Source organism: Propithecus coquereli, unplaced genomic scaffold (genome assembly GCF_000956105.1).
Source record: "Propithecus coquereli isolate 6110/MARCELLA unplaced genomic scaffold, Pcoq_1.0 Scaffold42, whole genome shotgun sequence".
NCBI classification, from domain to species: Eukaryota; Metazoa; Chordata; class Mammalia; order Primates; family Indriidae; genus Propithecus; species Propithecus coquereli.
The window spans coordinates 8,153,442-8,164,459 of NW_012149952.1; positions in this window are offsets into that span (position 1 = coordinate 8,153,442).

Genomic DNA, 11,018 nt, shown 5'->3' on the forward strand with positions numbered 1-11,018 from the left:
GTATAACATTTTTAAAGGAGGAACAAAAGAAAGTTGTTGATCACCACTTCATCAAAGAACAATATCCCAACTGTCTAGGGGTCAGTGGACAGATCTGCTTAATTTAAACAAACTCCCGGTCCCTGCCCACCCTCCCCAAACATCTCTATACTTAGAAAAGTATTTTCACATACATTATCTCATTAGACTCCAGTTGTTTTCCAGTGTACTTTCATTAGGGGGATGAGAGTATAAAGATCATTTAGAAGAGTGTGGCCTAGCAGTGGAGACCTAGGGCTCTGAAATGAGGCAGAGGCACATTGAAATTGCACCTCCCTCCCCCACCTTCCAACTGTGTGACCTTAAGCAAATAATTTAACCAGTCTGAGCCTCTAACTGCTCACTTGTAAAAAGGAGAGAAGAATTTAAAGTGAGGATGTAATGGAGTAATACAGGTAGAGTGCTTAGCATGGTCCTTTGCACATTATGAAGCCTCAATAAATGCTAGCTATTTGGATTTTATTTAAAAGATTTAATGAAGTGTTAGGATTTTTTAATGAAAAACACAGGGAGGAAAACAAAATTTTAAAAGCTTAAATATTTCCAAATGGCACAAAAATCATGACTTAATTACTCTTTCCAAAGTTATCTATTGTTGAAAGCTTCTTATATTTCCTTTCAGGGAACAAACATTATTTCTATGCCAGTGTATCTATCAATCTACTTTCAATATATATTTTTAATTACTGTACTACAAAAATAATCACACTATACATACCATTCTGTACCTCCTTTTTTTTAACTTACTATATCTTGATGATTTTTCCATTTCTGAGCATACAGAGCTTTCTTTTTCGTGGCTGTACCATAGTTTAGTTAACCAGCTCCCCTTTGAAAGACACTGGTTGCTTCTAGTTCTTTGCACTCAATGTCTTGCACATATATCATTGCCAGTTAATCTTTAGGGTGAATTTCTAGTACTTCAATAATTGAAACAAAGGGTACTTGCCCTTAAAATTCTTCTGGTAAATATTGCCAAGTTGTCCTTTAGAAAGGTCACATCAATTCACATTCCCACCAATGCAGTATGACCATATCACTTACTTTATAACCTCTCCCTGGGTATTACTAATTTTAGCATTTTATAGCAATTGTTATTTGCTTTAGGGTATTTTCAGGACTAACTAATGCAGGGTAGTGTTTTAGAAGGAATTTGGGCTTCAGAGTCAGACAGTTCTAACACTGCCCTTTGCCGGCTACCCTGCCATTCCTTCATTTATAAAGTCGGAAATAATATTAATAGCAGTATCTAACTCACAGAAGAATAAATGAGAAACTATTCAAAGCATTTAGCCTCCCAAACACTAACTGATCAATAAATGTAAACTGCTCAAATAATAATTTCCACACTCCCAAGGCTCGAAAAGATGGGGAGCGGGGAAGTGGGGGACTTTTCCAGAAATCATGCCCTTTGAAATTCAGAACTTTTGCTTTAATTCTATATCAATCTCCTCTTCAAAGTAACTATTGCTTAGTATCATTTTAAAGAACACAAGCAATTTTCACCAGAGTGTGAAGAAATCTTAAGGTATAAACTATATGCAGAATATGTAAATTACAGGGACATAATCTCATTTTACAAGATTAGCTTGGCACAAGTTTAAAGTGCTAGACGGTTTGCTCCAGGCACCAGTTGCTGACTTCTCTTATTCCTTTCTTCTTCCCTTCAAGTTGTTTGTTATCTCCCTCAGTTGAAACCCTTGGAGCCATTAATTGTCCTTGATAATTTAGCCTCACCTCCATTCTCCAAGTGAGCCCTCTGGCCTTCTAGATCCTGGGAAAAAGCTAAACCCCTTTTTGTCCATGTTCCAGGCCCTTCCCTTCTCTTATTGCTAGAAGTTGCCCTTGAGTTACCAGAAAGTTTGAGTCAGTAGTGTTCTCACTCTGCCTACAGAGATATTCTGAAGAGTATCTCCTCTTCTTATTTTAATGCTTTAGGAGTCCTCATTAATATCAGTTAGATTATCCTGGGTTCTTTCCAGCTCCTTCTAGCCTTTAAGATTCTAATCTTCCCTTTTAAATCCTGCCTCTGGCTACACCAGCCATTGGTTCTGTATGTCAGGTTCCCCAGGTACAGAGAACCAACTTTATACCTTTATTATCTTTTTCTCACTATCAAAAAATAATGCTCTTTGCAAAAAAATAAAATAAAATACAGGTGTAATCTCACGACCCAGAGAAAGTTACTGTTAACATTTTGGTGTCTTTCACAATTTTTTTTCCTGTGAGAATTAAAGAATATTTTTTAAAACTAAGAATGGGATCATATAATTTTGCAAATGGCTTCTTTCACTTAGGAAACATCACGTCTGCCTAAAACATTAAAAATGCTCATGTAACCCTTATCACCTACTTGAGTAAGCCTCCCCCCCGTAGCTTTAACTTTCCTACAACTTCAATTAGTATTTAAATACATTCAACCCTGCTCACCTGGAATCTTTCATCCAACCAATGGGATTTCACGGGAGGTGCTGCTTACCACAGCGGCCACCACCCCAGCCTGGCCAGGCAAATACTCCTGTAAAGAAACAAACCTTATTTTCCAGGTGTGACTGCTAAGAAAGTTTCTCAGAACTTGGCGGTTGCTAAATACGGGTGTATCTAAAACAGATCTGAGCTCCTTAGTCATTTTCCTCTTTTCACTTCATCTTTAATTTCAAAGATAGTAGTTAGGAAAGTATTCTGGAATCTATTAAGTATCAAATAAATGTAAGAAATTAGTATTAATACTATATCCCTAATTTACGTGCATCAGAATCACCTGGAGGTGACGTTAAAACCAGTGGCCAGGCCCCACCCTCAGAGTTTCTGATTCAGTAGGTCTGGGTTAGGGCCAATAATTTGCATTTCTAAGTTCCCAGATCATGCTTCTTGCTGCTGGCCCAGGGACTATGCTTTTTTTTTTTTTTTGAGACAGAGTCTTACCCTGTTGCCCGGGCTAGAGTGCCGTGGCGTCATCTTAGCTCACAGCAACCTCAAACTCCTGGGCTTGAGCAATCCTCCTGCCTCAGCCTCCCGAGTAGCTGGGACTACAGGGATGTGCCACCATGCCCGGCTAATTTTTTCTATGTATTTTTAGTTGTCCGATTAATTTCTTTCTATTTTTAGTAGAGATGGGGTCTCGCTCTTGCTCAGGCTGGTTTCGAACTCCTGAGCTCAAAAAATCTGCCCACCTCGGCCTCCCAGAGAGCTAGGATTACAGGCGTGAGCCACCGCGCCCAGCCGGGACTATGCTTTTAAGTGCCACTGTTCTATAAAGCAGTACTTTATTTGGGCCTTCCCTGCTCAATGTTTATTAATTTATCTATTCATTCATTTATCATACCTTTATTGAATTCCTATTCTGTGCCAAGCACTTTGCTAGCACTTTTAAGGAATACAGACAATAAAATCAACATTTACAGTACAAGTGGCAAGTCCTATGATACAGATATCAGGGTGCTATGGGAGACTCAGGAAAGGCATCAGGGAAGGCTTCCTGGAGAAGGTAACTGGGGAGTGGGCAAGGAGACCAGACGGGATAGGGGATAGAGACAGAAAGGAAAAACCTGGGGTAGTAAGCTAAGGGGTTTCACCTTTCCCCTGAAGGCTGTAGGAAGCCATGAAAGGTGTTTTTACAAAGGTCTGACAGTACATTGCACTGAGCAAAAGCAGGGGCTAGGTCATCCAGGCCAAGTTCAACTATTGGCTGTGCTGCTTGTGTGACCTGGGTCAAGTTACCTACTCTGAGCCTCCCTTTCCTCAGGTATAGAGGGAAAATAGCATCTACCTTATTCAGGTGCTGTGAAGATTAAGTAGGGAAAAGTACCTAAATGCCTGGCATATAGTAGGTGTTTAACAAATGGTTATTATAATCAAGTTTGAACCTTAGAAAGCTAAAGACATAGAAGACATGCTTCTCAGATTACTACAATTCACTTGAAACTGCCAGGCTAGTGCAAATACCAAATATCAAGGCCATATTTGATGTGGTAGCAAGATGGCTGATTTAATGGTATAATGATAATGATTTATTGATTACAGATTATTTGCCAGTCATTGTGCAAAGTGATTTACACATATCATTTAATCCTGGCAATAAGCTGAAGAGTTAGGTACTACTATTATTATTCCCAATTTTACAGATGAAGGAATTAAGGTTCAGAGAAGTATGAAGTCAAACAGCTGGTCAGTGGCAGAGTTTGGATTCGAATTCAGGTTAGCCTGACCCCAGAGCCTATACTATATTAACCACCTTGTTCCACAGAAAGCAGTTTTGTTTCTTTGAAGCATAGGAAAGTGAATGGATAGTGAGACAAGGTTAAGGAATTTGGACTTTATTCTCCTGTTTCTCTGACCTTGAGCAAGGGTGATTGCTCATACTGATTTCATATCCCCTCTGGAAACACGCCTCTATAACCTTTCAGGGGCCACTTGACCTTGAATCTGTGACATCTGCTGCTGAAGCTGAGGGGGCCACAGTTACCTCCCAAAGTGCTATTATGGAGCATTCACAACAGGGAGCCTCCTCTTGCCACTGGGACCACATTCAACTCCATGGGAGGAGGCAGGGGGTAAGCTTAATTATTTTTAATACTGCCATTACAAATAGCAGTTATTGTTTATTGGGCACTTGCCAGGTGTCAGACATTTTTGGAACAATTCAATTCTTACAGCAACCTCAAAAGGCAGGCATTATTATCATCTCTAGCTTAGAGATGAGGAAACTGAGGCTCACACAGCTAAGTTCACATAGCCAGTAGATGCAGATTTACAAACCTTCCATTTTTTATTTCTTCCTTTGCATCTGTAGCTATAACACCTTCAAATGCAGATGTCATTCTCTTGAGTGCATCTACTGCTTCCAATAGTTAGTTACCACAAATAGTTTAAACCTTGTTTTTAATGATGTATATACAAATTGTGCCTGCTTCTCCTCAAAATTATTTCATGCCAAAGAAGTCGTTCTTCTGTATAAGTGATCACTTATAATAATTACATGCAAGGCTAGACTTTTGCTGTTTCATGTAAACTCTTAATGTGAAATTGAGGATTCTTCAATAGTTGAAAACTGTGGTTTTGAAAACATTGTGGACTCCAGCCCCATCTGATACAACTTCCAAGGAGAGTTTATCCTAAGTGCTTCAAAACTTACACAGAGTGAAATTCTCATCTAATTGGGCCTCCATGTGCTCCCAGGGATTTCCCCAGCAGGTAACCAAAAATGAAAATAGAAATTGCCTCAACATTGAATTCTTAGATGTTTAAAAGGCCTACTCAGTGTCTGATAGCTCTAAAAGACTGATATTTAAATGTTCAAAATGATTTGAAAAATTAATGTAAAGATAAGATAGATATTATTTGATAAAACAGATCATCATTATGTTCTTTTTCAAATTCATGGCTATTTTAAAATCATATTAATTTTTTTCTTATTTGGAGCAGGTAGCTGAATAGGCAACGTTCTGGCACTAGGTGTCAGCAAAAGATTAAATTAAAAACACTTTTCTTTCTACTATACTTGTCTATGTTTTTCAAAGTTTTTATAACAATAAAAATAAAATACATGTCCTGGATTTTAAAAAGAAGACACAACACAACACACTTCCTTGTTGCTGTGGCAATGTCAGTGTGAGAGAGGCTGCGTTGTTGCTTCTCAAAGTAGGCACCTTAGGGAGATCATCATGGCTCATGGAATTAATTGTAAGACTCAGTTTGAACTTTAGCTTTGAATGTCTGGGACTCAATTTTGTGTTAGCAGAAAGCTTAGGGATCAGAAGTTTGGAGGGGAAGGTGGGGTAGTGAGGTACACTCCTGTGAACCAGTTCCTAAAAGTCTAAATAATGAATTATTTTACACAGAGAAACATAATGTGCAAGCCACGGTGTTTATGCTGATTAACTCAGTGAATACTCTTCCCACACAAATGAGATAAATAAAATTAACTTAGAGGATCACTTTGAGACCCAAGGGAGTTGGCTGATCCTAAGGGCCTCTCAAACTTACTGTGTTAAATATTTAGCAAATCATTGTTTTCTTTTTTCTTCTAATCTCCAGAGCTTTTCCCCTTCTTGTGTTTCCTGTCACAGTAAATGGGCACCATCCACCAGTTCTTGAAAATGGAACTTAGGGTATTATCCTCAACTCTTCCTTAGCTCTCACTTCCCATAACCAAACAACTAGTAAGTCCTGCCAATTCTGCCTCCTTACTATTTCTCACATCTGTCCCATCTTGTGTCTTCTCTAGTGTGTACAGAAATTGGAGAAACACTTGTGTGACAACTCTTTCCTAAACTTTGTAATAGCCTCTTAAATGATTTGTATGTCTCCAATCCTTCCTTCACACTTCTACTAGTGTCACGAAGCAAGTCTGTTTGAAGCAAGTCTGACTACATATTTCTGCGGATTTCAACAACTCTCTATCAGGATAAAGTCCAAGCTCATATGCATGGAATATAAAATCTTCTATAATCTTATCCTTGCCTAACTTCCAAGCACATCTCCCACCTTCACTTCCTTTATATTCTGGTATAACTAAACTCATCATGGTTTCAGTAAATTTGCACTCAGTCTCATGGCTTTAAATACCATCTTATATACCGCAGACTCCCAAATTTACATCTCTAGACTGCTCTCCTTAGCTCTAGATTCATACTTACTCTATAGTTTCACTTGTGTGTATGCCGACATCTCAGATTTACCATGTCCAGCACTGAACCTTGATAACCACCTCTCCTCAAAAATAAACCCATGGCCCTCCTACCCATGGCCCTACTTTTTAAGGCCCTCCTTTGAAAATCTCAGGAAATGGCAACTCCAGCTTCTAGTTACTCAGACCACTCCCTTGTGGTTGTCCTGGAGTCATCTCTTTCTCTCATGCCATGCAATCCAATCCATCTGGAGATACTGAAGGTCTTACTTTCACATATGTCCAAAATGTGACCACTTCTTATCACCGTCACTGCTATGAATCTGGTCTGAACCTTCACTTTTACTTTCCTGAGTGATTACTGTATTCTTCTAACTGCTCTTGTTGTTTGGGAACTTAATCCCCACTTAGTCTAATTCAGCAGAGTAGCCAAAGTGAACCTGTGCTGATTACCCTCCAGTACTTTCCTATCTCACTCAAGTCAAGTTAAAGTTCTTACGATTATCTCTAAGGCCCTATGTGATCTGGCTCTTCCAAGATTATAGATACTCTCTGACACAAGCCTTTGTACTTGCTGTGCCAACTGTCTAGAAAGTTCTTCCCCTAGATTCACATAGTTCCCTTTCTTTCTTCGGGTGTTTTACTCAAAATCTGCTTCCTCAGTGAGGCCGCTCTGTATAACATTGCACCCCCTCCCAATACAATGCCTTCAAGTCTTCTTATTTATCTTATTTTTTTCTCAGTGGCATTTATCCTTTTCTAATGCACTATATGCTTTAACTAGGGATTTTAATATATTTTCCCTATAAGAATGTTAACTCCATGAGGATAGGAGTAAGTTTTGTTCACTGCATATCTCAGTGTCTAGAACATTGCTTGAAACACAGTAGGTGTTAAATAGTGATGAATTTATTAAACTGTTAGTACTATTCTGCACATATATTCTTTCTTTCCCGTGTGCTTCTGTTTATGTAGTATTACCTCTGCCCAGAAGGCTTTCCACTCTCTTCATTTTTTCCCCTATGGATTTCTTGCCAGCATTCTTTTGTTTTAAAGCTTTGCTGAAATATAATTCACATGCCATATAATTCATCCATTCAAAGCATACAATTCAATAGTACTACTATATTCAGAGTTGTACAACCATCATCACAATTTTAGAACATTTTCACCACCTGAAAAAGAAACTTTGTACACTTTAGCTATTGTCCCCCTATCCTCCTGTTTTCCCCAGCCCCAAGTAACCACTAATCTACTTGCTGTCTCTAGGAATTTACTTCTTCTGGACATTTCATGTAAATGGAATCATATAATATGTGGTCTTTTGTGACTGGCTTCTTTCACTTAACATGATGTTTTGAAGGTTCATCCATGTTGTAGCATGTATGAGTACTTTGTTCCTTTTAATGGCCAAAAAATATTCCACTGTATGCATATGCCACATTTTGTTTATCCATTCATCAGTTGATGGATATTAGGGTTCTTTCCACCTTTTGAGTATTATGAAATAATGCTCCTACAAACATTTGTGTACACATTTTTTTTTATTTCAGCATATTATGGGGGTACAGATGTTTAGGTTACGTATGTTGCCCTTGCCCCACCCCCTAAGTCTGAGTTTCAAATATGTCCATCCTTCGGGTGGTGTGCATTGCACTCTTTGTGTGTACACATTTTTATATGGACATATTTCATTTTCTCTTCAGAATTGCTAGGTCATATGACAACTCTAGGTTTAACCATCTGAAAAACTATCAGACCACTTTCCAAAGTGGCTGCGCCATTTCACATTCCCGCTAGCAGTGTATGAGGGTTGCGATTTTCCCTCATCCTCTTCAACATTTGTCATTATCTGACTTTCTGATTCTAGTCATCCTAGTGGGTGTGACATGATATTACATTGTAGTTTTGATTTGTATCTCCCTGATGACTAATGATACTGAGCATCTTTTCATGTGCTTTTTGGCCATTTCTGTATTTCCTTGGAGAAATGTCTATTTAGATCCTTTGCCCATTTTCAGATTGGGTTATTTGTCTTTTTATTATTGAGTTGTAAGAGTTCTTTACATGTTGTAGATATAAGTCCCTTATCAGACATATATTATATAATTTTCAAATATGACCTTTCATTCTGTAGGTTGTCTTTAGGCTAATAGTGTCTTTTGAAACACAAAAGTTTTTAAGTTTGATGAAGTTCAACTCATCTATTTATTCTTTGATTGCTTGTGTTTTTGGTGTCACGTCTAAGAATGCTTTGCCAAATTTGAGATCATTGAAGATTTACCTTATATTTTCTCCTAAGAGTTTTATAAGTTTAGCTCTTACATTTAGGTCTTTGATTTATTTTGAGTTAATTTTTGTATGTGGCGTAAGGGTCCAATTTAATTCTTTTTTTCTTTTTTGAGACAGAGTCTCACTCTGTCGCCCGGGCTAGAGTGCCGTGGCATCAGCCTAGCTCACAGCAACCTCAAACTCTCGGGCTCAAGCAATCCTCCTGCCTCAGCCTCTCGAGTAGCTGGGACTACAGGCATGCACCACCATTCCCAGCTAATTTTTTGTTCTATTTTAGTTGCCTGGTTAATTTCTTTCTATTTTTAGTAAAGATGGGGTCTCACTGTTGCTGAGGCTGGTCTCAAACTCTTGAGCTCAAGTAGTCTTCCCACCTTGGCCTCCCTGAGTGCTAGGATTACAGGTGTGAGCCACCACACCTGGCCCAATTTAATTCTTTTGCATGTGACAAAAAGACTATTTTTCCCCGTGGAATGGTCTTGGCACCCTTGTCAAAAATCAATTGACCATATGTGTATGGGTTTATTTCTGGACTCTCAATTCTGCTCCATTGATCTATATGGTCTTATGACAGTACGACACTGTATTGATTGCTACTGCTTTTTAGTAAGTTTTAAAATCAAGAAGTGTGAATCCTCCAAGTTTGTTCTTCTTTTTAAAGATTATTTTGGCTCTTCTGGATCCCTTGCAATTCCTTATGAATTTTAGAATCAACTAGTCAATTTCTAAAAGGAAGGTAGGTGAGAATATGGTAGGGATTGCTTTGAATCTGTAGATCAATTCAAAGAAGAATGCCATCTTAACAATATTAAGTCTTCTAATCCATGAGCGTGGAATATTTTTCAGTTTGGATCTTCTTTTATTTCTAACAATGTTTAATAGTTTTCAGAGTATAAAATTTGTACTTCTTTTGTTAAATTTCTCCCTGAGTATTTTATTCTTTTCGGTGCTATTATAAATGAAATTGTTTCATAAAAAAATTTTCTTTAAGAAGTGGGGTCTGATCTCATTCTGTGCCCCAAGCTTGAGTTCAGTGGTGCCCTCATAGCTCAATGCAGCCTGGAACTCCTGGGCTCAAGCGATCCTCCTGAGTAGCTGAGACTACAAGTGTGCACCACCATGCCCAGCTACAAATGGAATTGTTTCTTAATTTCATTTTTGGATCATTCATTGCAAGTGTATAGAAATACAATTACATTTTTATATTGATTTTGTACCATGAAAATTTGCTGAACTTATTTATTAGTTCTAATAGTTTTTGTGTATATGTGCGGATTCCTTGGCATTTGCTATATACAAGATCATGTCATCTGTGAATAGAGATAGTTTTGGATACATTTTTTCCCAATCAGAATGCCTTTTATTTCATTTTCTTGCCTAATTGCCCCGCCTAAAAGTTAGATACATTGTTGAAAAAAATTGTGAAAACAAATATCCTTGTCTGATTTCTCATCTTAGGAGAAAAGCATGCAGTCTTTTACCACTAAGTATGGTGTTAGCTGTGGGTTTTGTTTAGATGCCCTTTATCAATCAAGTTGAGCATACTCCTTCTAATGAAAGTCTGTTGAAAGTGTTTTTTGTAAATCATGAAACAGCATTAGAATATTTTTCCAATGCTTTTTCTGTGTCTACTGAGATGATCCTGTAATTTTTTGTTCTATTGATATAATGTATTACATTAATTGAGTTTCAAATGTTGAAAAAAATCATGCATTGCAATGATAAATCTCACTTGGTCATGGTATATAATTCTTTTGCTATTTTGTTGGATTTGGTTTATTAATATTTTGTAGAAGATTTTGTATCTATATTCATGAGAGATATTGGTCTGAAGCGATTTTTTTTCTTGTGATGGTTTTGTTTGGTTTTGGTATCAAGATAATGCTAATTTAATAGAATGAGTTGAGAGTCGTTCTTCCCTCTTCTTTTTCTGAGAAGAATTTGTGAAGAATTGTTATTAATTGATTTTCAAATATTTGGTAGAATTCACCAGTGAAGCTATCTGGGTCTGGGTTTTTCTTTGTGGGTAGTTTTTTTTTTTTTTTTAAAAGAAAAAAAATGG